The sequence below is a fragment of the Aulostomus chinensis genome, chromosome 3 (genome assembly GCF_037954235.1).
Source record: "Aulostomus chinensis isolate RoL2024-O1b breed Wild chromosome 3, RoL_Achi_v1.0, whole genome shotgun sequence".
Lineage (NCBI taxonomy): Eukaryota > Metazoa > Chordata > Actinopteri > Syngnathiformes > Aulostomidae > Aulostomus > Aulostomus chinensis.
Window position 1 is genome coordinate 8,788,103 of NC_141322.1, and position 6,350 is coordinate 8,794,452.

Sequence of the window (6,350 nt, forward strand, 5' to 3'; positions counted from 1 at the left end):
GTTGGCCCTGTGATGGACTGGCGACCTGTCCGGGGTGTACCCCGCCTCTCGCCCGTAGACACTGGGATAGGCTCCAGCCCCCCCGCAACCCTTAATAGAAAGGAATAAGCGGAAGACAATGAATGAATGAATGAAGTTGTTTTCGTTTGCTGTTGTTCCCCTACCAGCCTGTCCATGTCTGTCAGTTATTTTCTTCCCGTTTCTCCCTCTCTTTATCTCTGTCCTTCTCTATACATTTCTCCATGTCTTTTTCTATTATCTTCCTTTGTCTCTGCCCTGCACTACTGCTCTCTTTCTCTCCAACTGGTCAAAGCAGATGGCCATTCCCACTGAACCTGGATCTGCTCGACATTCCTGCCTGTTAAAAGGAAGGTTTTCGTTGTTTCGTTGTTGCAATTGTTACAATTGTTGTGTGGCAGCCACAAGTGGAGGGGTACAATGCAGTGGTTGAGGGTACTTAATTAAATTGTTTATGTTGCCACAACACCATTCTGGGAATTTCACCCAGAGAATTTAAAAGATGCACAGGTTCGTACTCAGGGCCAGTGACGTGGTTCCACTCAAATAAATTTTATTGTTCACACATAATTAAAATGGTAAGTATAACATCATTGACACAGGGAGAGGAGGGGGGAAAACAAATAAAACTGGCCAGTTTAAGTAACTCTTAAAAATGTTCTATAAATATGGTAACTGCTTCTGTATGCCTTTATTTTGTTTTGCCCTTTTTCATAATTCATGCTTTTATTTTGGCGCTCTTCTGGTGGAAGTAAGGATCGCATAACTGTAAGAAAACTGACGCAACTTTGTCATAGGCGGAACGGTTAAACGGATTGCGCTCTATCATGAAAGGTTCATAACCAGATTATTAAGCGCCGAGCTGGAATTGGGAACAAGGTATTGTGTGATAAATGTTGTTTTTTATTTTATTTTATTTTATTTGCTCTGATGTGTAATTTGGTTTAATTGCTGTGTTTAAAGTCTTTAAATGTACAGCGATGTTGATAGTTTTAGATTGCTAAACTGGTGATATTGGAGTTACAAGAGCTTTGTAATTTCTTCATGTATTATTGTCAATGTCAGTTAATTTTTCATTCATGCAGTTATGTATAGTTTTGTTATAAAGGTTATGTTTGTAAGATTTAATTGTATTTTATTCATCTGTCTTATCTAGCTCTTACAGTGTTTCATGGAAGGAGAAATTAATTTGTGTTCAAACAATAAGGACAACGGCTGAACATGAATAAAGGCTTCTGAGAAACATCAGTACACTTTACCATTGACTGGCTGGGGTTTGCTACAGCCAGTGCTGAGGCTTACCTGGTGGGGAAAGCTAGTGTAGAATGGGAGGGATCCACCAAAATAAAACCAAACAAAATCACCCAAGCTCTCGTGACACACACACACACACACACACACACACACACACACACACACACACACACACACACACACACACACACACACACACACACACGGTAGTGAAGAACATATCCCAGGGGAGCACAGCACACTGACCCCCTCAGTCAGTCTCACCTCACCCTCACCTATAGTCATGGTTGGAACATAGATTGATGAGTAAATATAGAGCTTTGCCTTTTTGCTAACCCCCTTCTCAACACAACAGACCAGTTTAGCCGGCCCAATCCGCATGTCAATCTCCCGCTCCATCCTACCCTCACCACCTGGGGTAGGAAGGCCACCCTTTTCTGGCTAAGGACCATGGCCTCAGACTTGGAGGAGCTGATTCTCATCCCTGCTGCTTCACATTTGGCTGTGAACTGCCCCAGCAAGAGCCTACCCCCCCCCCCCCCCCCCCCAAGGCAACCGATAGTCATTCTACATGGCCTCACTGAACTCCTCCCATGCCCCAGTTTGGCTTTGGTGACAGCCATGGCTGCACACTGCTTGTCCTGCCAGTAACTTTCGGCTGCCTCTGGTGACCCAGAGACCAGCCATGGCCTGTAGGTCTCCTTCTTCACCCTGATGGTTCCCCTCACCTCTGATGTCCACTGGCGGGTTCAGGGATTCCTGCTGCGACTGGCCCCAGCAGCATTACGGCCACATCTCACAAGCTGCCTGGATAATACCCGAGCAGAACATGTTCCAGTTGGTCACAATGTCACCCACTGCCCCTGGAATGTGGTCAAAGCTCTGCCAGAGGTGTGAGGTGAAGATCATCATGACTGGTTCCTCTGCCAGGCATTCCCAGCAAACCCTCACTACTCGTTTGGGCATACCAGGTCTGTGCAGTGTCTTACCCAGCCACCTGATCCAACTCAGCACCAGATGGTGATCAGTTGACAGCTCAGCTCCTGACTTCACCCGAGTGTCCAAAAAACATATGGCTGCTGGTCAGATTAAGTCCAATAACTGCACACATCTTGGGTTCAAGTCGAGCCTGCTGTTGCTCTAAATCACGCCCCTCCAGGTCACGACGTCATTGCCCACGAGAGTGTTGAGGTCCCCCAGTAGGATAATGGAGTCCCCAGTCAGTGCGCCATCCAGCATCCTTCCCAGGGACTACGAAAAGGGTGGATACTCTGAAGTGCTGTTTGGTGCATAGGTGCAGACAACAGTCAGGACCCGTTTCCCAACCCAAGGCAAGGGGAAGCAACCCTTTCGTCCACCAGGGTAGACCCCAATGTACAGGAAGAGAGTCTGGGGGCGATCAAGAAGCCCACCCCAGCCCTCCAGCTCTCACCTGGAGCAACCCCAGTGAAAGAGAGAGTCCAACCCCTCTCAAGGACATGGGTTCCAGACCCAGAGCTAAGTGTTGAGGTGAGGCAGACTATATCTAGCTGGTAATGCTTCCCCACCAAAGAGGTGACATTCCATGTCCCCAAAGCCAGCTTCCATATCTGAGGCTCAGACAGCCAAGGCCCCCACCTTTGTTGGCTGCCCAAACCACACTGCACCAGATCCTTCCAGTTCCTCCTGTGGGTGGTGGGTCAATGGGGGGACAAGTCTATATGACCTTTTCGGGCTTGGCCTGGCCCGACCACCAGGCACTTGCCCTTGGCTCCAGGGTGGGGCCTTGGTAACCCTCCAGGCTGGGTACACAAACGCTTGCCCCTATTTACCAATGAAGGGGCCATTTGAAACATTCTTCCTCTGGCCTTTTGCCTAGGACCAGTCTGCCTTGGGTGACCCTACCAGGGGCAAATTACTCCCAACAGCATAGCTCTTCAGGTCCTTAGCACTCCAACTCGTCCACCATGAAGGTGACGGTTCCAGGAGGAGCTCTGTACAGTAGGTCAGATTAATCTTTAATTTCAATTCCTAAACTTTATCTATTAATTTATTCACACATTTACCAAAATCTGATAGAATTGAAATATTTTGAATGATTGTCACTGGCAAAATTGATTTTTGTATTTCATTACACTAATTTATTTACAAATTATTTTTGCATAGTAGATTTCCAACTGTACCATTGCCTATGGAATGTTTTCAACTTGGCATTAAACCACTATTTCCCATCTGTGAAATGTGGCTTGCAACATCTGAGTCTTATGTGTCTTTTAACCACTTAAATGTACTTTTGTTGATGTCATTCTTCGCCCCCCCCATACGGTTTCACATTATCCTATTATTGGCTAAATGTGCAATTGGGTCACTTGTACCAGATGGTGTAAATATAACTACATTTTGATTTAAGACAAAATGTGAGGAACAAAAAAATAACAACTGTCTTTTTTTAACTGTCGTTGCTGCATACATACAAGTAGCCATTAACTGCTGATGTTAGACCAAAATAACTCGCCAATCTAAATAACCTGAACTTTTGTTTAAATGCTTTTATGCAGATGTCTCTGGATAATTCATTGACAGATAGTAGGCATCATATTTTGTTTTAAAGGAAGAAACAAATATTTGTATTCAAAAATACTAAGAAAATTTTGTAATTTTTGGCATTATTGTTAAATAAGTGCACAATGTGACCAAAGATCTGAAAAAAAATGGGTCGGACAAGCATTTTCCTTAAATGTTAAGACTCATCTATATAAAGCAAGGTGTCAAGTGAGAGTGAGGCTACCCATCGTACTGATCCTAATGGATTACTGGTTTAAAGCAGCTTACAGCACATGTTCTCTTGGTTAAATAGGTGACTTCAGACCACTCCCTCTTTGGAAATTACTCCCCCTTCAGTGAGATTAACTGAAATAGCTGAGCATTAAAGGAAACCCAGTGGAGAATTGTGCTTGCACCTGTTCTTACACCTGGCAGATTGTTGTCCTGGCTGTATGCACGGTTTGGCATATTTATGATCCTGTAACTAAGGGATGTGGTGAAAGGGTCGTCAGCTCTATCCATATTGTTTATGTGGAGGGTGACCTGTTGAATGCATCAATTCTGTTTTAAGCTTGTTGAAAATTCCTTTTTGAAACAACAAAAAATATTGTTACACAGTTTTCATGTAGACTGACACACAAGTTCCAGCCGAGTCCAAGATGCAGCTTGAAATGTGAAACTTAATTTCCTACATTGGTAACAAGTTATACAGAAAAATTCACAAGGCCTAATTAGCTATATCTGCAGCTAGTCTAATCAGTGTATTTCCACCGGGAATATGCAGGCCATTACAGCAGCATAATTGTCTTTTATTTTTAGTGAGTATCTACCTCACAGAAGATATCATGGTGTTTTGCAGGCAAGACAAGGGAAGTGACCTCTCTTTAGTAGGGGAGCACCAAAATGCAAATATCAGTTTTAAAAAACTGCAGATTTACAAACAAAAAAGTAAGCATGGGTTGTCCTTGATTGTTCAGGTGAATAATTCTCAATCCCACTTCTTTCACAGAAAGTGCAAGAGAAGAAAAGGAGCTCCATGATTTCTTGAGAAAGGCTCAAAATTTTGGCAAAGTGCTTGTTCATGTATGAGCATAAAGAAAGCTAAAACTCTTAAGCTTTAACAGTGCAACTGATGTGACTGCACAGGGACATTATGTACGGCTTGGCAACAATAAACTCTTCAGCTCTTGACTGAGCAACAAACATGACTCAATAGAGACACAATGTAATTCACAGTTGGTAAATGTCACAGACCACAAAGGCTGGCAAACAGAATATGACAGTTGTTTGTTTATTACTTTGACACGATGCTTGAGAGTCCTGTGTTCTGCATGTACTACCAGTGTGTGTTCGCATGCTCTGTAATGTATTGAACGTGATTACATCTCGACTCATTGTTCCTGTTTTGCCGTTGGCTCAACTCTCTAGTAAGAGTTGACCAGAGGAGCAATTGTCAGCTCAGACCATAATAAAAGTCAAATCAGTTCCCCAAATAGTATCCATACTTTACATTCATTTTGAAATACGTCTTTAGTCGGTCACATTATCAGCAGCAATCACATTGTTTATTTCTAAGCAGAGCTGTTCCAGACTGTAGCTTTATATCTTAGTCATGGACATATTTAGTTCTATTCTGACTCTGATGAATGTGAGGATACATTTACAAGCACTGCAAATACATAAAGTACCATCAAAGGCTCAGAAAAGAACTGATAGACAGATACTGTGCCCACGCTTCTGCTTCGGAAAGGCCTGAATCTGCACATGGGAACATTCACTCTAATGCATGCAAAGTCTCTCAATCTGTGCACCCACACAGATGGTTACTGCATTTTTCATCCCACTGTCTCTGCCGCTTTCCAATCATGCAGATGCTCTTTCTTTTGATTTCTTTCTCATCTGGTACATTTGTTGGAGGAAGAGGTTCACATAACACAGTTGAGAGCTTAAGTGACGATCAATCAGGATGAGTCACCCCTCCCTCCCACCTTGCTCATCACCTATTTTACAGTGCATGTGAAAGCAAACTGTCATCTCACCAACCTATCATTGTTCCATCTATCAAACAGGGGTTTTGTTGTGGCCATGTTCTGCAGTTCTCCAAGTTCAGGCAAGAGACACTAATAAAATAGTGACCCTAATCCTGGGAGAAAAAAGGAACATGTCTGTATGCCTAACTATAAATCAAACAACCTCTGACAAAAGAACTGTTAGAATTTACTAGCAGTTGTGTCCATTTTCATATACAACCGATTTTTTTTCGCTCTGTGGTAGAGAGGTAGTCATTTGTACTCTGTATCCATGACAACTGGGTACTCAGTGGTCTGTTCTCAACATCACTTGATGTCAAATTTGACTCAGGCTTCGAAATACTAGATATCACTTTGTTTTGAATGTGCTTCTCATGTAGTTTGATAATGATGACTGACATAAAGCCATTTTAATAAGAACATATTTCTATCCTGATGCCACAGCTGGATTTTACATCTTTCATGAGCTATACCTAAAAGATATGAATCACAGAGTAGGGTTTTGCACTTTTAGTCACTGTTTGA

At 43.0% G+C, this 6,350-nt stretch overlaps 1 long non-coding RNA gene across 1 annotated transcript; it reads left to right on the plus strand.

Annotated features, from left to right (window-relative positions):
• Positions 1-739: 739 nt before the first annotated feature.
• Positions 740-4,945, plus strand: LOC147267559 (uncharacterized). Its single transcript, XR_015112258.1, has 3 exons — positions 740-897; positions 3,131-3,256; positions 4,805-4,945. It is a non-coding gene; the product is annotated as an uncharacterized LOC147267559 (long non-coding RNA).
• Positions 4,946-6,350: the final 1,405 nt, after the last annotated feature.